Source organism: Pteropus medius, unplaced genomic scaffold (assembly GCF_902729225.1).
Source record: "Pteropus medius unplaced genomic scaffold, Ma_sr-lr_union100, whole genome shotgun sequence".
Classification (NCBI taxonomy): Eukaryota; Metazoa; Chordata; class Mammalia; order Chiroptera; family Pteropodidae; genus Pteropus; species Pteropus medius.
In genome coordinates, this window is record NW_024351543.1 from 4796790 (window position 1) to 4819231 (window position 22442).

At 36.4% G+C, this 22442-nt stretch overlaps 1 protein-coding gene across 4 annotated transcripts in view; it reads right to left on the reverse strand.

Moving 5' to 3' along the window:
- The window catches only part of IGSF11 (immunoglobulin superfamily member 11), a 121340-nt gene that overhangs the window by 41481 nt on the left and 57417 nt on the right, over positions 1–22442 (reverse strand). The window contains exon 1 of one of the 4 annotated variants that reach the window (XM_039843071.1): positions 4294–5025. The exons of the other annotated variants lie outside the window; for them this stretch is intronic. The gene's annotated coding sequence lies outside the window, so the exon portion shown is untranslated. Of the gene's footprint in view, positions 1–4293; positions 5026–22442 lie in introns of those variants that run through there. 4 annotated transcript variants of the gene reach the window in all.

The window sequence follows — 22442 nt, forward strand, 5'->3', positions numbered from 1 at the left end:
ATTTTCTTGAGACATTTCATGCCTCTAGGACAATTACGTTTCTTACTGCTTATTACTATGGTTTTTTTCTGAGGTCAGATTCAATTGCTATTTATTAAGAACCTCCTTATGCAAGCCACTTTAATGTACACTTCTTCAGAGTGATGACCATACAATGACCATACAATGACCATAATACAGTAAATGTCCAATATGTATCTGATAATATTCATCAAGAATTTACATGCCAATGTTACCAGATGGACAATGGACTAGTGGTTACCAGATGGTAGGGGGTGGGGGAGGAAGGGAGAGGTAGACAGGGTAAAAGGGGTCAAATATACGGGGGGGGAGGGGGAGAGTAAATTGGGTAAAGGGGATCAAATATATGGTAGCTGAAGGAAACTGGACTTTGGATCGTAATCACACAATAGAATATATAGATGTCAAATTATAATGTACACTTGAAAATTATATAATTGTATTAACCAACGTTACCCCAATAAACTTAATTTAAAAAATGAATAAAAAAAGAAAGAAGCTCTTAGAAATTTAACAATGCAGAGAGAAGTAACGTGGCATCATACACCGAAGTAGTTTGTATGGCCTTCAAGGCCTTGCTTAATCTGGCCTCTGCCTGTTTTTCCAGCCAATCTTATAGCATTTCCTCCCACAGTGGACTTTTCTCAGGTCCAGGAATAAAGTGGGCTTTCCCAAGTTTGTATGTCTTTCCTTAGTTTGAAATACCTTCCTCTACTATACATACACACATGAACACACACACACGGTCCTTCTAATTCCTAACTATTCTTCAGATTCAAACTTTTCCTGACCTCCAGAGCTGGTTACATTTCCCCTTTAAACACCTCCACAGCATTTTGTACTTCCCTGAAACTGTCATAACACTTTAAATTCTCTTAGCAGGCCTTTCTCACCAGATTCTAAGTAAAACTATATGCCCAAGTTTCAGCATACAATGACCATAATATAGTAAATGTCCAATATGTATCTGATAATATTCATCAAGAATTTACATGCCAAGTACTGTTCTAAGTTGTTTATATAAGCTTCATAACAAACAAGACTGGGAGGTGATATGATTATTAATCACATTTTCTACATGAGGACACCTTGGCCCAGAGATGTTTAAAATGTTACCAGATAAAACTGAGATTCAAACCAATGTCTATCTAGTCTGATTCTGAGGAATTCCTATGTCTACTCTTTACAGCCTCCTGGTGAAGAGCGCACAGGATTTAGAATGTGGGAACAGCTACTTACTAGCTGTGAACCCTTTCTTAAACTCTTTGTGCCTTACTCTTTTTTTTTTTTTTTGCATTTTTAAGAAAAGGGATAAAAATATCTACCTCATGAGATCACTCTGAAGAAGTGTACATTAAAGTGGCTTGCATAAGGAGGTTCTTAATAAATAGCAATTGAATCTGACCTCAGAAAAAAACCATAGTAATAAGCAGTAAGAAACGTAATTGTCCTAGAGGCATGAAATGTCTCAAGAAAATCATAGTTATACAGTTATTTTGATACATACTTACATACATACATACATACATACATACATACATACCTGGCAGGAAATAAAAATATAAATCTAAATGAAACCAAAAACAGTGCAGGAAGAATAAGCAAAACAAGAATGGGGAAGATAATGGGGATAGAAGGCCCTGTATTGTTGACAGCATCTGATCCACTGCTTAATGTTATTTCTAAGCAGATTAACCAAATCCCAACTGTTCTACATCAGGTCCTTTCTCTAAGCTTTTCCTCCCTCATATTAGCAAATAAAAATAAATAATTTAAACACACAAATAAAACGGAAGGAAAAAATCACTCATACAAAAGAGGAATGTCCCAAGTTGATGATTCACCCTAATATGCCTATTCTTTCCTGTGCCTATACTAAAATGATAAAGTGATATAGTTTAAAAGTAAAAATGAGAATTATCTCCTCTGTGTAAGTTTTTAAATAAAGCATCAAGCCATCCACCTGTCAGCAATAGGTAGTGTAGTACTAAAGATCATCACATGGGGGGAAGGCCTAAAGAGATTGGGAGGGAGGGGGATGTTATTTCTGTCCCAGATGCAAGAAGAACTTTTAACTTCTGATGTATTTCCTTATCATAACCTTCTCCATAGCAACCACAGGACTGCAGTGGCAAGAAATAGATGGGGAGATAAAAAATATACATGTTATGTTATATACACACACACACTTATATATAAATCCTACAAAACTGCTGAATTCAGTAATGGTTTTAAGAAAAATATCACACATTCCCCTGAAATCTCAATTGCTGTGGAAGACTAAGCACTAAAAGACAAAATCAAGCTAGCATAGTACAAGTGTTATTTTTCTAAAGCATTTATATTTGTAACATATTTATAGCACCTTATGACAGATTTAATCTCTAAAATGAGGTTATTTTACTAAAAAAAGAAATCTTTTGAGGCCTAACAGATTTCTCAATGTTTGGTCCAGAAGAATAGGCTTTTATCTCACCTATTATTCCTAAATAACTAAGACCATCAACAGTAATAATAAGATTGTGACTTTGTGTCCATTATACATTACACTGCTCATGAAAATTTTAAAACTAGAACAACTAGAAAGGGATACTTCCACTAACAAGGACTTTTACAACAAGTAAAAGGAAGAAAGAACTATGGTCACCCTTTGGGAACCAGGTGCCTCAGTTCACAGTCAGCATTCCTCTATTTGGGCTTAACTTTGATTTTTAACTTCGGGATTAACAAATATGCACAAAATCTATGGTTTCAGCATGAAGAAGGCCTGCACCCAGGCTGGTGGTATGGGGAAGCATGATTTCATCAGAAAAAGCACTGTACCCCACAGCCCCACTTTATAGAAAGGATGAAAACCCATAGTTCAGATGGCAATGACAACGTTAGATGAACAAGTGTTCCCCTTTAAGACCTGTTCTTTTGAGGGACAGACTATTATAGATCTTCTCACTGCTTCCATTCCTAACTTCTAGGTGCTTAGGAACCATCTCAAAAGGTACTAAATATCAGTGAGAAGCCTACATTAGAATCCAGAAGGCCTCCCCACTGGGGAACTTTGAGATGTTCACCTACATCCTCTCACTAAATGGTGAAGTTTTATTACTGGCCTGGCTCATATTTTATATCTGGTCATTTGAATGACACAGAAGGATACATTTTTATGGTTCCCTTTATTCAAATATAGGGAAAGAACAGGCAACAAAGAATATGGACATGATGGGTTGAGTGGAGGAGAAATAGGGAGAAAACGTTTTGATGAAGATGTGTTATTAATAGCTTAATAGGAAAGAATATACTTAGTTCTTTTCAGGAATGGGAGGGGGACTGATGCCAAAGCATAGGTGTGTGTGCATGGCAGGCAGGGGAGAGTGGGTGGGAGGAGAAAAGGAGGCGGCAATGGCTGGGGACTGAGGAGCCCTTGGGAATCACATTCTTTATGCTTTTACCTCGACCCACAGGCTCACATGGGCCCAGGCCAACAGAATTTTACACTTATTAATTCAGGCAGCCAACGAAATGACAAGTACCAGTAAGAGGGGCAAACATAAGGGACACAAATTCTGCCTTCACGGAACCTGCTGTTCTTCGATTAAACACAGTGATAACAAATGTCATGCAGAGGGTAAGAACTTTAATTTCTCTTTTCTCAGGATGAGGTACTTCTGCTTGTGAGATTTGGTTATAATTTGAGAGGCATTTCTCTAATAAGTATGGCTACTTCTGGAATTGCAGGCCTGTCAACAAACTGCTGAGTCCTCAGGTCTCAGGGAAAACAACACAGAACCAAGGCTAGCTAGCAGTCTGTGACTGACACATAAGAGCCCAGGGGGTGACCTAGAGAAGCACCTCTCCCTGGAGTCCTACAACTCTGTTCTCTGAGGTGCAGAGGGTCTTCAGGCTCTCGCTCTGATTACCCGGTCCTTCCAGAGCTGTCTCGGGTTCAGAGATTTCAGTTGAATTTTAATCAAACTGATCTTCAGAGGGAGCGCAGACAAGCTGGTAGAGTGATGTTTCTCCGGCATGAGAAAATAATGATAGCAAACTGTAGACACCAAAGGATAGAACTTTCTGCACAGCTGCCACTTTTCTGCAAAAATTTAGCTGCTCCTTGTGAGAGTCAGGCTGATGGTTTAAGAGTGAAACTTATCAAGCTCCACTCTAGTTACAATGAAGAAATGTTGCATGCAATAGAATATGTGCTCCCACCAACTTGTAAGCAAAAGAGCTTTGACAATTGTTCAGCATTATCAGATCTACGATATAACTACTTACGCAATACTAATATGTTCCTTCCACACAATTTTTAAGTTCTTCTCTCCTTTTCTCCCCTCCCAAAGCACCTTCCAGCTGGAGAATAGAAGCAGTAGTAGTTCTAGCCTCCGTTTACTTTTCTTTCCACAGTCCACACCATTTTATGCCCTGACCCAAGAAAGCCACTCCCCTCCAGCACTTATCCAATAAAGAGAGGGTCTCATAACATTCCAAGTCAATTCTTTCAGATAATTCCACAGCTCTTGAAAGTCTTCTGTGGTTTTCAGGTTCAGCCAGATGAACACAGACTACTAGGTACAAAGTGGTTTGCAACTAATTAGTTAACAACCACAGTAGCATCCGATAAACATATGCATGTACAATCTGAGAGTTTGGAGATAAAATGAGTTACCCAGGTCAGATACCAACAAAAGAATAGAATTAATAAAGTTACATGAATAAAGTAGCTGTTGAGCTGAGGATTATGAGAACAATAAGACTGCTAAATAATCTGTAATTTTTAAAGGGTTAAACATTTTATGGCACAAAAAAAGAAGAAATGATAAGTTGCAGTCCTTCCTGATCCAATGTCCTAATGAAAATATCCTCAAAGTAACAATCTGCACGCTTTACCCCCACTTCTCTCCTTGAAGCCAGACTCCGGTGGGAACCACTACATCATCTTCTACAAAAGTCACTAATAAAGAGGGAAATGACACTGAGGTGAGAAGTCTAAAGAATCCACAAATGGGGTAATCTGCTCTTCAATTATGAGGTATCTCCTATAGTATTTATGACCACTCTAACACTGTATTTCAAGATGTGTGTGTGTGAATGTATGTAAAACACTAATAACAGATAGAAATGCCTAGAGAATGAGAGTTGAATCAGATTGGCAGCTCAATTTAAAATTCACTAGTTATTCTACTTAAAACAATTACTTCCTATTTTTTAATTAGGAGCTGATAGGAACAGCATTCTCTAGATGCTCACGCACCAGTATGTAGTAGCAAGCGCTATTAGACAAAACTGTATCAGTGCTGGCTCTGTAACTCAGACAGGAAAAGAGTCTGAAAAAATAAAGAACGACGACAATAACTATGAGTTTTGACAAAAACAAAAGTAACACTCTCTAGCCAATCCAGTGGTCTGGTGGCAAATTTAATAAGTTAGCTTTTAAATAAAAGAGTGGTCTACAAATAGCTTCTCAATTTTATAAACTGAACCTTAAAGGAAAAATACATTTAAACAGTATAGATTATTTTAATATCATCTTATTTACTAATTTTCATTTCCAAGTTGAATTCAGATTGGGTACCTTGTGATCAGTCTTTCTACCTTCAGTGAGTTTTCTATCTCAAAGAATATCAATCAGTTATCCAAACTGTGTTCAGAAAACAAGTCAGCGACCAGATGGCATTTGCCATTGCTGCTCTCCTGTTCTTTCATTAAAAGTCTCTTTGAAAGTATTTATTTTGGATGGCATATGCTACCCTTAGTATTTTCTAAGGCTTACAGACTCTCATTTTTTATATAAAAATAAAGGTTTACAATAAATCCCAGACATAGATGTCATTTTAATGTTTTTTTTTTATTTGAAGCTTTTCAGAACATTAAAAGAGGGGGAAGTGACCTTATGTCATCTAATTCAATCCTCCCTTTATTTCATAAATGAAACAACTTAACCCCAAAACAGGGAAATCATTGGTCTGAAATCACAGTTAGTGCCAACCCTTAATTCCCAGTTGAGTGTTATTTCAACTCTATCAGATTTGTTACACAAAAGACAGAAACTCAAATACTCAAGAATAAATCTCAAGTATTTATAAGTAAGAAGCCTGAAATTTTTGCTTCTTTAACTTTCCACTGCTATTTGTTCTATTTCTCATTTGGACATTTACCAAAATAACATAGAGCCCAGGAGGGTGGTTGACTGCATCAAAAGTCTATGGACAACTTGTGGCCATTATGGGTGGTCTAGAGATTTTTAGGAGACATAAGAGGAGGTTGCTAATGCCTCTAGTAAAAAAAAAAGTGCTGGAGTGAGAAGAGGGACACAAATGTGAGAGCCATTCTGTTGTAATCTGGACAGATTTCATTGTAGGGAGCCCCATTCAAGATGCCCGGTTTACAAGTAATAGTATAAATTGGCTTAAGTAAAATTTGTTAATAAAAAAATACGTGTCTCCAAAATCCAAAGATTTTGAGCCTGTTTTAACATTTGTGGGTGCTTTAAGAGCCATTAGTTCTTTTTTGACAGTATGGAGCGGTTCTCAGCTTATGAAACAATTTTCAGAAATTTAACAAAGGAAACAGAGCCCTGTACTGTGGAGGGCAATGACTTATGTCCTTCGTATTAGTATGTCCTGAATGAGGATGTCAAATGAATCTCCCTAGAGGAGAATGTCATCAATGTGATGCCATACTTGTGCTTCTGGAGAAAGCTGGATGTGGTTAGGATCTTGCTTGCAAAGACTGCATGCAAGAATAGGGCTATTAAGGTACCCAACCCATGGATAGCTAGGTAGAGGTGTACTGTGTCCTTTCAAAGATGAAGGCAAATTGCAACTGAGAGGCTATTAAAATAGGCTCTGAACTGAACACATTAGCCAAATCCATGACTGCAAAGTATTACTAGTTGGTGATTAGATGGAGTCAGTAATTTCAATAATATTGGGAATGCAGGCCTTAATGGGTGGGATCATGACATGAAGGTTATGGTAACCCACTATGGGGCACCATTCATTCTTTCCAAATTTAACAACAGGTCAAATTATGCTGTAAAGTGGAGAAACAGTAAGAATAATCATTTCTTCTCTAAAAAGGTCTTATATATAGGTTTCAGTTCTTGAAGGCTCTATTTTAATTTCCATTGAGCAATATTAACTATTTTATTCATGGAGGAGAGAAGAAGTCAAGGAAGCCCCATTTTTCCAAGCCAACTGTAAGTGCCAAAGATGTAATGTAATGTAATTTATTACTCACTGGGTCAGAATGCCCATGCTGACTATGGGATATTTTAGGGCAATAACTTCTATGATCACGGGGAACTTAGGCAAGGCAACAGTTCAGACGGTTAAGGAGGGGCATGCCTATTTGTTTTCTATTTTATATTTGGTAATTTCTCGATGAATGTAGAGGGCACCTTGTTAAAATGAAAATATATTAAAAATTAGTAGGCTCCCCATGTATAGGGTTACCTTGTTTACATTTACTGGGATCCTCAGGTATAACTGTAATTTGAGTCCAAGCATCAGTTAAGACCATGAAGGTGCATTTCAGCAGATGTTAAAGTTAATTCAGAACCTATGTTATAGAAGTCCAGAAGCCTGTCATTTCCTTTTTATTTTATTGCTGTAGAAATTCTTTTAATAAACTTTGGATTTCCAATTGGATAAAATTGTGGACCTCCGATTCAGTATTTTGTTACTCCCTCCCCACCACCAAGTGCATAAATAGTTCTGTGTTGAAGGTTTTTTGGTGGTTACTAGATACTTCAGGAAGGTTTTCAATACCCTGCTCATATATAAAGGCCCCTAACCTTGATGACTCTTCCTCCAGAAGGCCTCAAGAAAGAGTCATCAAGGTTAGGGGCCTTTCCCACGGTAATGATGGCTTTTTGGGTCAGGTCTGAATTAACCCCTTGGTTTTGCCAAGTAGTGCTATGGGCATTTTTCACTGTAACCTTGAAATATCTTAGATTCAACTAAAATAGTGCTTAAAGGAAAATTTATAGCTCTAAATGCTTATATTAGAAAATTACATGATAAAGTAAATACAATTTATAACAGTTGTGATTGCTATAAACAGAAATAAAATTAAAGAACAACAAATGTTCTTTAAACTGATGGATTAGCAAGAAAGACTATGTATTTACCAAAAGTAAGTAAACCCAATACTTATAAATAAGATAAAATCAACTATAACTGCATATCTTAATGTAAATTGTTTTTGAAATAAAGAAAATGCACACTTCTCAAGTAAGTTTTAACACAGTAAAAATTCTTCAAATCACCATTAAATGATTAAAAGTGTGGTATTTCCCACTACACATAATAGAGCATTATTCCAACAATAGCAAACATTGATTACCACAATGAGATACAGCATTATTGTGATACATTAATAAAATTCTAAGGCAATATGCCTTTTATATATTTTATAGAGAACATTTAAAGGTTAATGATTCTCACTGATGCACTTTTCTTAGTGGGGCAAAAAATACACACATACATGTATACTCCAACTCAATTTTCCCCTCATACCTGGAAAGGCACTAAAAACATATCCTTTGAAGTTCGGGGGCGGGGGGGGAAACTACCTTTTCAATTCCTCTGTGGAATTTTCTCTTCAAATCAGAGAGATGCCTAGCACCAAGAGCCTATAGTCAACAAAGAAAGAGCTTTTAAAAAATACTTCTAAAACAAATATATAGGTAGGAAGAATCGACATTGTTAAAATGGCCATACTACCCAAAGCAATCTATAGATTCAGTGCAATCCCTATCAAAATACCAACGGCATTTTTTCAGAGGGCTAGAACAAACAATCCTAAAATTTATATGGAGCCATAAAAAAAACCTGAATAGCCATGGCAATCTTGAGAAAGAAGAACAAAGTTGGAGGTAGGGCACTACTTGATATCAAACTATACTACAAGGCTACAGTAATCAAAACAGCATGGTACTGGCATAAAAACAGATACATTGATCAATGGAACAGAATAGAGAGCCCAGAAATAAATCCACACCTATATGCTCACTTAATATATGACAAAGGAGGTAAGAATATACAATGAAGTAAAGACAGTCTCTTCAATAAACGGTGTTGGGAAAATTGGATAGATACATGCAAATAAAAGAAGCTGGACCATCTTCTTACACCATATACAAGAACAGACTCAAAATAGATTAAAGATTTAAATGTAAGACCCGAAACCATAAAACTTTTAGAAGAAAACATAGGCAGTAAACTCTCTGATATTACTAACAGGAATTTCTTTTCAGATATATCTCCTCGGGCAAGGGAAACAAAAGAAAAAATAAACGAATGGGACTACATCAAACTAAAAAGTTTTTGTACAGCAAAGGAAACCACCAACAAAATAAAAAGACAATCGACTATTTGAGAGAAGATATTTGCAAATGATACAACTGATAAGGGGTTAATATCCAAAATTTATAAAGAACTTATACAACTCAACAACAAAAAACAAACAATCCAATTAAAAATGGGCAGAAGACCTTAACAGATACTCTCCAAAGAGAAAATACAGATGGCTAACAGACATATGAAAAGATGCTCAAGGTCGCTAATCATCAGAAAAATGCAAATTAAAACCGCAATGAGCTATCACCTCGCACCTATCAGAATGGCTATCATCAATAAAGCAAAAAACAGCAAGTGCTGGCGAGGATGCGGAGAAAAGGGAACCCTCATACACTGATGGTGGAATTGCAAACTGGTATAGCCGCTATGGAAAACAGTATGGAGGTTCTTCAAAAAATTAAAAATGGATATACCTTTTGACCTAGCAATTGCACTTCTGGGTATTTATCCAAAGAAAGCCAAAACAATAATTCATAAAGATCTATGCATCCCAATATTCATGGCAGCACAATTTACAACAGCCAAGATATGTAGCAACCTAAATGCCCATCAACAGACGTTGGATAAAGAAGTTATGGTTCTTATATACAATGGAATATTACTCAGCCATTAAAGAAAATGAAATCCTACCATTTGCAATGACATGGATGGACCAAGAGGTTATTATGCTGAGTCACGTAAGTCAGACAGAGAAAGATAAATACCATATGATTTCACTTATAAGCAGTATCTAAGGAACAAAAAGAAGAAACCAATCAAAAACAGACTCAGAAATATAGTGGACAATTTGGTGATGGACAGAAGGGAGGGGAGTTGCGAGGCTGGGAGAATGGGGTGAAAGGTTAAAGAAGTATAACTTAGTAGTTATACTTGGGCAAAGGGAGCATTGCAGAGGGAATGCAGTTAGCATTAATATGATGGCTAAGTGGAGGGCCAGGGGAGGGAGGGACCAATTGGAGGGATTATTTTATGAACATTATAGATGTCCAACCAATGTACTGTATACTTGAAACTAATTCAAATTTATTTTTTTAAGTAAAATAATAATTTGACATCTGGGAATTATATCTTTCAAATGATGTAGCATAATTAACCTTAGATATTGTATAAGAAGCTGGAATAAAAATGATGTCCGAGCCCCCTAAAAAAAAATGTATAAACTGATGCTAGAGAGTGAATAAAAAGCTATAGTGTAAGAGCAATGTCTCCCAGGAAACAATGCCTCTTGATCCCACACTCCTGTGTATACTGGTTCACTGCCTCTGGTTTGGCCATTTCTCACTGAGGTATACACAGTTGGTAGATAGCAGTAAGTGAAGATGTTTATGAATCATCATAACAGCTCTATCTGATATAACTTTCTGTAATAATAAAAATGTTCTGTATCTTCACTATTCAATATGGCAGCCACTAGCCATATGTGGCTACTGAGCATGTGAATTGTAGTTAGTGTAACTGAGGCACTGAATTTTAATTTTAATTAATTTAAATTTAAATACCCACATGTGTCTAATGGCTAGTACAGTAGGTAGCATAGTTTTAGACTCAGTCTTTTTGTAGAGCTCAACTATTTATCATTCATGTATTCCCTATATCAGAGATTGCAAACTGGCAATCCATGGCCAATCATGGCTGACAGATGAGTCATCATGACAGTTTTTGCTTTTAATGTAAATCAAATACTTTAAACAGGGTACTCCCCAGTTGGCCATTATATCTAACATTTTTTTATTCTAAATTCTTCACATGTATTGGCTAAATCTTTACAACCTTTATATAAGATAGGTACTATTATTATGTGCTATTATTTCTATTTTACAAACAAGAAAAGTGAGACAGAGGTATTATGTAATTTACCAGTTTACTGCTAATAAATGCCAAAGCCAAATTTTGAATATGAGAAGTCTAATTCCAGAGGCCATGCATGCTCTTAACCACCATGTTCCCCAGTCCTCTCAGGCTGGCTTACTTCTTCCAAACATCACTTATTTCACGACTAACATATTTCAAACATAATTTCGTTCAATGTAATTACTAGTCCCCACTTTACTCTTGTTTTGAGGAGTGAAAGTGATTTCTACTTTGAAACAGCAGCCAACTGCTAGAGGAGGCTGTAGTGGAAAGTGCCATATCTATAGGCTAATAAAGGAATAGCTGGTTTTGTTACAGACTTGAGCAGGTAATAACTAGTATTCTTTCCTTTACCTCCTAAAGGACATTACCCTCCAAATTTCCTTATCTTCACTGGGCTACTGAGCCTGTTACATATTTCTAATTTGATTAGGGAGACATTAGCAAAATGAGCTAGGGTTACATCAGCTGCACAGCCCTCTTCCTAAAATCAAAGATGCTAAAATCCAAAAGTGAAAATTCAAAAGGAAAAGGAAATCCTAAACTTAACACTGCTTATTCTAGAATCACTTGCAAATCACCTCTTTTATTTCTCAGAATCACAGATATTGCCGCAAAGCTCTCTATAATATTTCACAGGAGGTGAGACCTTTAAAAAATTCAGTGTTGCACTGAAGGAAGGGTTAAAGTTCACAAGTAACCTTGCCAATGATGAATGTTTTGCTGTACTTTTATTGCGGAAGAAAAGAAATAAAACAAAGTTGAAAAATGTGCCAGTAAATCAGAATCCAGAAACTATCATAATTAACTCCATGGTGACCACCATTCATGCTTTAAAGGGAAAAGAGGCAATGTAAGCATATTGTGCAACTAAATTTGGTAGTTTAATTTTTCCCTTTCCTTATTTTATCACAATGTGCTCACACATACTTATATGAGGACTACGGCCAGAAATATTGTAGTCATGCATTTTATTAGACTCCAACTCTCCCTAGTCAGTGGAAAAAAAACAATGATGTTATAAGCAGCAAGATAAAGAAAATTACTACAAAGAGATACATGCATATTCAGTATGTATATACAGTAACATCAAGAAATAGAAACACTGGATAGTTATGATCGCTTCTGCCACTGGAATGAATTCAAAATTAAAGAATGCTAGATTTAATTGCAGTGAGTAAAAAGCTGAGTTAATGACAAGGTCAGCCAGTGACCCGAAGGATTAATAAGTATATTTTATAATAAATATTCTTCAATACTTAATTATCCCAAAAGACGTTATTATAATAATAAAATGAAACAGAAGGGTAGATGAACAGATATTTAGTAGGGCAAGTTTTGTCCTCAGCATTGTGAGGAACACAAAAGCAGCAAATGAGATTCTCTGCATTAATAGAAGTCATCATCCCGTTTCATACGTTCCAAGCAGTGCTAACTCCCCTCCTTCCTCCCGGCACTAATTTATATCTGCTGCATGCTATGGGCTAGAAATTTAAGAAGCAACTGCAAATATGTGTGAGGGAGAGAAGATCATTTCACAAATAAAGATGGATACGCCGGAATCACTGGATATTAAAGACTGGATTTTGGAAGACCTGTCTGGATTAGGAAGAAGTACAAACAGGCACATGCCCGCTAGTAATGTATGGAAGATTTTTCTTTAAACAAGAGGCTGATTTTGATGTTCCCTATCATGAATCTTAGGGCACTGGTCTCTGTTTAGAGAAGATCTAAGCCTCTATGTAAGACTCCTAGCTGAGATAATATATGCTACTGGATGTCAGAAAAGGAAGAGACTGACATGGCTTGACTCAAAAAGGAAAGACTATGGCTAGTCTGGGTTTTGAGTGAGATCTAGGAAGACAGAGAAGAATAATTAAATAGCAAATAGAAAAGATCAAACTCCATAAGAGAAAACAGCAATGAATTCTTCAAACATGTCAAGAGTTACTTTTGACAGTACAATAGGTGAAGAATAACATCCCAGGATAATGTGACCCTGCCAAGGAAGGAACTACCAAAGCCATTCTTAGCTGGTTGTCCTTATTGAACTCATAGGAGAGCAATTACTATGAATGGTGAGAGGATTCACTTCCAAGAGGACAGACAATAGGCGTCTCAAATTTTTAGGAGAGTATGGTCTTAGGAAGTCTTAATTAGACAGATAGCTGTTAGTGTTAGTGTGAGTGTGTGTGTGTGTGTGTGTGTGCGTGCGTGCACGTGTGCGTTTGTTAATTGTTGCTTTTATTAAGAAATAACAAATGTGTGGGATGAAAAGCTTATATCCAGGTAATGTAACTAAGTCCGTAGTCAGGGCTCAAAAAGGATCACTGAAATTACAACTATCTCATATCTAGTACTTTGAAAAAGGGTCCTATTATCTGGCCCAGCAAGTAATACCATTTCAAGGAAATCTATCCCAAGGAAACAATCAAAGATACAAAGATTTATAAAGAATTATGTCTATTACATGATTACTTAAAATGGTGAAAATTTTAAAACAACCTAGATGTCCAACAATAAATGGTTCATCACCAAACTATTATACAACTACATTTTTTAAAATGTTCTTAAAAAACATTTAGGGGAAAGGGAAATGATCACGTTATAATATTAGGTGATAAAAAAAAGGATATAAAATTCTATAAAAAGTATTATATCAAATATGTACATGTAAAATGTATACCGTAAAGCTGCATGATAATGCATATACATCCAATAAAGAAATTCTTAGTTTTGGCTGGTTAAATTTCTTAGTTTTCATAGTATTTGTTTCTCCTAGACATAAAGTGTATAACTTATTTCAGACGACTTAGGGAGGAAAATATAAAAGTAAAAAAAGAAAAGAAAAATCACCTATAATGTCACTACTCAGAAATGAAGGCTGTTGGTGTACATATTTATGATCTTTTTCCCATGCATGTATTACATTACTCCTATTATCATATAATAAGGCTACACATTTATTTTTAGCAGGAGTTACTTTTTGTGGTAAAATATTACAAATTTAGTTTTGGAACATTCAGTTGTGCAAAGAAAACATAGGTTGTTTCATTTCTATAATCATCCTTAGGAGCCCCATCCTAGTGGAAAGTGGGCAAACAGACTTGCTCATCAGATATATTTCAATCTACTCCAGTTTAAACACTCCTTGAGCTTACACATTCATCCATTCAAAATCTGACTTGCCTAAAGTGCTGGTTTAACTGTGCCTTTTGGAGGATTCGGTGTCCTTAGAACAGTCTCTCAGAGCATCAACACCATCCCCTTCCCTTACTCAGGAAGAAGACAATATGTAAGGGGGCTCACGAGATCCTTCTGGCAAAGGGGAGAAGAGGGCCTTGATCCAGGTGATGTTCCATGGACATCACTGTTGTTGTCAGCTACAGAGTGGCTCTCTTCTTTGGACTGGTTCCTGCAGAGATGTGGCTGGTGCTGGACTTTTTTGGAAAGACGTGTTGCCACGCACTCTGGGGCCTGCTGTCCTAGACAGTTGGTTCTCGTCGTGAAGCCCTGAAGAGAGGCCTCTTGACTCCAACGGCAGGCTTCTGCAGGGCCACAGGTTCTTTCACACTCTCACACCATATTCATTTCTCAAAATTCATAGCACCATACACTGGAGAAAAGGTCAATTTTACTCTATATAAAATTATACCTCAAAAAAATCCAAAGATATTTTTTAAGCAGTAAAGGGAAATTTGTCAAAAATGTTCACATTAGCAAAAAGAAAAGTCTTTTAAATTAATTAATTAATCACACAAAGAAGTAGTTAGGGGAAAAAAATAACAAAATAAACTCCAAAAAGAATAGAAAAAAAATTTTTTTTTAAATGATTTGAAGGCTTCTGGCTTGAGGTAAATGTGTGAATGGCAGGATCTAGTGGCGTACCAAGGGCAAAGGAGGGTTCATGAGACAGAGGAGCACTAAAACTCAATTTACTTCTTATTGCGACCATGAACCAGCAATTCTAAACAATGTCATTGATACTCCCTGAAAAGTGTGTTGGTCTAAGTTCTAAACAATAGCCATGGTTACTGTGAAGTTTTAGTAATACATTATATGTTTATAAACTTTGATTAGCACATTTTATTATTATTCTTCAGTAAAGACTATATTCCATATGGATGTTATTTAATAGACATGACTAATTATATGAGATTTACATATATGTAATTATATGGCCTGGCCTCTGATACACGTTTGTTTGAAAGAATTGGAGCTTGCTTCAGGTGCAGTTCCTGCCTCCGACCCACATATGCCTGCAGCTACATAATCCTGTGCTGGAAGAGTAGATAGTAGATTCTAAATAAACAATGATTAGCAAAGTGATTACAACAGAAGAAACACAACTTGAGTTATTTCAGTTCTGTCCTCTACTTGCAAATCATTCTCTGAATCTTGCTGAGTTCACTCTTTTGAAAGTGTTTTTTCACATGTTGTCCCTCCCCATGCCCCATTCCCCCAACTTTTTCAATTATTACATCAATATAAGTACATTGCCATAATTTACAAGTTTTCCTTATTGTATTATAATATATATTTTGTTACTGGCATCATTATACATATATAAATTTCAATAGGAAAAATTTATTTTCTTGCCATATTATTATTTAATTTCATGATTATTACTGAAAATAAATCTGCCATATAGAAAATGGGGATGTTGAAAAATAATCTACTCTGGTTATCAAGTAGTCTGGGTAGGCCACTGTGGAACTATTTACTAAAAAATAGGAAATACAGGTGGAGGAAATGTTTGGGGAAAAAATGATTTAGATACTGTGTTTGATCATTCTGAGGGATGAGCAGATAAAATACCCAGTAGGTCGATGGAAAATACAGGAAAAGAGCAAGATCTAGAAGTCAATCAAACAATCAAACAATCAAACAAAAAAGTCACAAACAGGTGAGCCACTGAAGTTATGAAACTGAACAAAAGATCACTCAAGATTTGAAAACATTTATCCGTAAAGATATATGTACCCTGATGTTCAGAGCAGCATTAGCCATGGTGGCCAAGGCATGGAAACAACCAGTACCCTTCGATAGATGATTAGATAAAGGAAATGTGGTACATATATACAATGGAATAGTAATTATAAGATGAAATACTGTCATTTGCGACAATATAGATGGATCTTCAGATTAGCATGCTAAGCAAAAAATGTCACAGAGAAAAAGTTGAGAACAATATGATTTCACTCATATATGGGATATAAAACTAAATGCAACGAACAAACAGACTCATGAACATGGACAACAGTTTAGCAGGGAAAATAGATAAAAGTAAATAAAGGGGGGTCAAATATATGGTGACAGAAGGAACTCTAACTTTGGGTGGTGAACAAATATGCAATATACATATGACATTATGAATTGTATACTTGAAACCTATATAATTTTATTAACCAATGGCACCCCTATAATTTAACAAAAATTTAAAAATCACTTGTGTAAAAGACAAAAATAAAAGTCAGAACTTCATGACATACCCACATTCTGGGGGTAGGCAGAGGAAGAGGAACTGGGGAAAGAGAACAAGCATGAACAACTGGAAAGATGAGACAAGTACCTGGAGAAAGAAAAAATAAAGGAAAAGAAAAATCACAGGCATAAAAAGCTATAAATTTAATTTGTATGTTTAATGCAATTTATTATAAAACCTGAAAGCTAACTATACAGGGTTTGGCAATGAGGAGGTCTTTGATGGTCTTTACGAGAGCATTTCCCAAAGAGCAGTAGATATGGCCACTTTGCCGAGACACAGGACTGCAGAATTAGAAGCCCACATTCCCAACCGCAAATGGGCCAGAGTGGGACTCACAGGGCTTCAGTGACCTACAGAATGAAGTCCCTGAACCGTATACATCAAGATTATCTGAGCTACTTGTTTAAAATGGCTGATTCAAGAACTCTACTTCGGACATCTAAATCAGAATCTCAGGAGGTAAAAACTCAAGACTAGTATCTTTAATAAGCTCCCCAGATAATTCTTATGCATGTCAAAATTTAAGGACTACTTGACTCTATGCTCTCCATGGTCCATTCTATCTCTAAAATTCTGTAGATCAATGGTTTGTATCTGAAAATAGGGTGTTAAAGTGTTGCGGAAATGTTGCAAAAATCAGACTGGCAAGAAACCAAGCACCGCTCCGAGAGTTGGAGAACTCAGGTTTATTATTCTGACTGGAGAACTCAGGTTTATTATTCTGATGGTCCCAGAGGAGCTAGTCCCAGAGGAGCTAGCACTCTGAAGATCTGGGCCCTGAGCTCAAGGGCAACTTTGCTTTTATAGTGCTTAGTTGGCATGGGCCGATTGGTTAATTTGTCCTCAGATGATTACAAAGTGTGGGAGTTGCTATAGGTTGCAGGCAGAGTTAGTGGGAATTGTTATGGGTTACAGGCAAATTACATTACAGGCAAATTGCATTTGTTATTTAGACAGAACAAGCAAAAGGGAGGATGAGTCTTTAGTTAATTTCAAGGTCAGCCTGCCCTATGGCCTATGCTGGAAGCATATCTACAGAAGCAGAACAAAGAGCAGATTATAAGGTTGGCCTTTTGAGTGAAAATTCCTCTTCAGATGTCAGAAATTACCTGATAAACATATAATAATCAGAAGTACTCGCAGCAGAAATAATACTTTTGCTTTTCATTTACATCAATCCATTTCAATTATATGCTACCATCATTCCAATGAGGGTTACTGAAGTACTATAGCTGTGGGAGAGAATTAAGTTCATGGATAGCTAGGAGGCCCACAGAGATGGGGTTGTGGGCCAGGAAAAGCATGCAAAACAAGAATAAAAAAGAAGTTCTGTTTGGTGGTAATAAGGAGCTTTAAAAAAAGTCATGCAACCTAAAGACTGCTATTATTAGACACAGTCAAAAGATATTCAGTGTTGTTATCTTTCTTTTCGGTTTGGGAAAAACAGCTATGTTTCTATTTATATACAGAAACAGAGAGTCAATGTTTTTTATCTATCTACATATACAAACATAGAATCAATGTTTTTTTCCTTAGGGAGGCTACAATTTTAATTAATATTCCTTAATTGGTATTGATTTTAATCGACTGATGACACTCTTACGATGGGCCTCTCTGCCAAGTTTTCTGGGTCAGGAACACAAAGAGCTCCATTATGCACAGAAGCCTTTTGTTTCCAGGGGTCTTCAACTAGGCAACACTTTTTGGGTCTCAGATTATTTGAGCCAGAAAGATCCTCGAGAGGCCATCTAGTTCAGCCTTCTACACACCATTTTCTCAAATCATTCCAACACCTCTCCATCCCCCACATAAAGTCTAAAAGATCTGCTCATTTTTCTTGCATTCCTCCAGTTATTTGAGGTATTCTATGCATTAGATTACCTTGAGAAAGATAACCCTGGGGTATCATTACATTCTGGATTTTCATACTTGCTTTGTACATTTTTAAAAATGACAGCTAAGTGGAAAAGAAGTCCAAAAGTTGAATTGCGTGTTAACCACAATGTTTCATAGACAGTTAACATACACACAGATAATGAGTGCAAGTTAGAGGATGGGCTGAAGAATGATCAGAACTAAGAAGAAAGGAACAGGATCAAGAGTAGAAGGCTTCTCACCAAGTATGTCACAGGCTGAAAAGAAGGTTTGAAAATATAAGCTTAAGGTAAATACACACATTACAGCAAATACACATCACTTGCAGGAAGAAAAGCAGAGCAAGGGGAGGAGATGCAAATGAAAAGCAAATCTAAGGAACAAAAAGAACAAACTAATCAAAAACTGACTCACAAATACAGAGGACAATTTGGTGATGGACAGAGAGGAGGGGTTTGCGGGGCTGGGAGAATGGGGTGAAGGGTTAAAGAAGTACAAATTAGTAGTTGATAGATGGTCACGGGGACGGGAAGCACAGCATAGGGAATGCACTTAGCATTAATGTAACGGCTAGGTGGAAAACCAGAGGAGAGAAGGAGCATTTAGGGGGATCATTTTATAAATTATATAAATGTCTAACCAATGTACGGTATACTTGAAACTAATAAAGTAAAATGAAGAGGGAATTTGAGGAATTTACATCAAAAAGCTTAACAGTTCTGCTTCTGTAAATATGCTTGCTGTATGCAGGGGCTCACTTGCAGAGCTCACTTGCATTTTGTCCTACTTGCCCTTTGCTCAATGGATGTAACTGTTTGTTTCCCTAGCAGCTCCTGCTTCCTGTAACAATTTGTATCCATCGGCAACCTGTGACAACTCCTGCCCTTCCATCAATGTTACTACTTGCAACCATAGCAACTCCCCTTCCACCAATGTTACTACTTGCAACCATAGCAACTCCGGCTGTTTGTAACAGTTTCGAGTTCAAGTTGACCAATCAGCTCATGTCATAGACTGATGTATAAATAATGTTGTAACTGTGCTTTGGGCCCAGATCTTCAAAGTGTTAGCTCCTCTGGGACCACGCATAATAAACCTGAGTTCTCCTTCTCTCTGAGTTACTGCTTGTTTTTTCACTGGACTGGTTTTGGAATTATAGGAAAAAAAAAAAAAAAAGGAAAGCAGAGAAGATATTTTATACTTTCAACTAGCTCTTAGGTTTAAGACTCAGTATATGGGCTCTTTCATAGGTAATGCAATCTATTTTGACACCAAATAAGATCATTTCTAAATCATCTCTCATAAATAAAATTTTTATCTAATTTATGAGGGCTTATAGAGGAGAAGATTATACAAACTCATTCTTGTGTTTGAAATTCCTGTAGGAAGCATCTCTTTATAGTATACCCAACTCTGTAACACTAGAGCTTGAAGCCCATATCTCTTTTGTCCTCCAAATCTCATAGCTGATGGCTAGCTTCAGGATAGTTTATTTGGTTCATATTGACAGTAAACTGTCCCTTGACATCTTTTTCTGACCAATAAACCAAATATGTCATATATTTTCATTATTATTTTTTTACAATTTTCATGTATACCATACACAAGTAGCTCTTCCTCTTTTCAGAGAGGTCATATGCCTTGCCCAGGGTTGACAATTCAAGGACTAGGCCACAACCAGATCTTAGATTCAGGTCCCGTATCTTTTTTGCTGGTCACAGAATCATTTGAAAATCTGATGAAACTCATGAGTCAATCATCTCGCTAGAAAATTATACATATAAATATATTTTGGCGTTCAATTTTAGAGAATGTAGACAGCCCCAAGACCTTAGGTGAATCAGTATATTTTCTAAGGGGCCAAATTCAAGTGCTAACAGGTATCACACAAGGCGCCCCAAAGAGATCCAGTGGGGCTCCGTTCGTCAGATACATTTGTGAACTGAAAAGGAGTATAAAGAAATAAAAAAAGAAAAAGGTAAAAGAAAAAGAAAGTTAACTGTTTGTTGAGCATCTAAAGTGTCATAAATTACTAAATAAAAGAGCTCTTCTCTCTCCTAATTTCCACTTAGTTGTTTCTTTTTTGGCTCAAAAATAAATGGAAGTTACTTCTCAGAGTAATCTTATACCAGATGCGGTAAAAAAAGAAGAAAAAGAAAAAGAAGGAAGAAGAAGGAAGAAAGAAGAAGAAAGAAGAAGGAAGAAGAAAGAAGAAAGAAGAAGAAGAAGAAGGAGGAGGAGGAGGAAGGAAAAGGGGTAGGAGGAGGAGGGGGAGGAGTAGGAAGAGGAGGAGGAAGAGGAAGAAGAAGAAAAAAAACTATGTTCCTGTAGAAGTGATTATAATTTTTAATGAAAAAATAGTTCCAAATTATCAGAGATTATAATAAACGTGGTAGAGTTATTTTCTAAATGCTACAAGTATATGTGAGTTGCACTGAAAATCCAAATGTTTATTACTAAACAATTTCCTAAGACAAAGAAAATAACAAAAATTTAACAGATGTGACATCTAGGTGCTAAAGCATCATGGGCAATTTTAATTTTCTTCTTCCTACTTTGCTATATATACTAAAATTTTTGCAAAAATGTACAGAACGTTTAGAATTAGAAAAGCACCTCTTAAATATATTAACTATAAATCGATATTGCTTCTGTATGGCAATATAAGTGTCATTTTAGAGGGATGAAAGAAAGGTGAGGAAAGGCCAACTTGTTTTATACTCAACAGCTGAGTTCTGGGGGTAGAACAGTTCATAGTGTTCAGAAAAGACCATATGAGAAGATTAGGAAAGGGTAAGAAAAAGGCCGCCACAGAAAGGAGAATAAGATAAAAAAAAATTATGGGAATAGAACTGCAGTAGCAGCAGATCAAAGGAGTGTAGTACAAATGTAATCAGACTCCATTTCAGTGAGCAAAAATATTTTCTCTTTTTTGTACAAAATGCACAATCCATAATACAAAACCAGTATCAGGTATATCTCCACTTTGCAAATTTTACACCTTGTCACACACTCACCAGCCCTCATGTTCAGAACTCATCAGTTTTCATCAACAGAGCCTCGATGCTATCTCTGATTATTGGGTTTCCAGCATCATTCCATGGATCATGCAGGCTCTCTTCCACTCATCCTGATTCTGGTGGACTCATCCTATTGTCATCGACCTGTACAGTAGCTGAACCAGGTTGATTCTTCCACCACTTGATCACGTGTGGTCCAGCAGGATGGTGATACTGTGAGTCTCCCATCATGTGACCCACAAAGCTGATGCAGAAATGGCACTGCTAATGCTTTTCGAACAACAAATTTAGCAACTATAAGAGACTCAGGTCTCACAATTGCTGATGAGGAAACAGCTCAATCAGGCTAAGTATTCTTCAAAGAAGTCACATGGGTAATCTGTAGCAGAGCAAGGGTGTTAAAAGGCCCCTGACTTGACGTTGCTTTTCCCTACGGCACAACTCCTTTATAAGTTTGACTGAGTTATTTGGTTCATCTTAATTACATTTTACACAAGTTAAAAATCAGAAATGGTGTGGTAAGTCTACCGAAAGACATCTAATCTATCTGATTTATTTTCCGTTTCTTTATCAAGTTGACAATGTGCTTCCTAGGGAGCAGAATTAAAAAGGCAACTTTCACCTCCATATAGTCTCTCCAATGACATATATAAGGATTTTCAGGCTCAGGTTAGTACAAAAGTAGCATTAAATATATAAAAGATTAAATACTTACCTAAATAAAAAGTAGCCAGATTACATTAATAAGGGCCAGATTTAGACTTAATTTTAAGAGGGTCAAGTGAAAAACGACTTGCCACTTCCTATTCTTCACTTGCCGTTCATCCT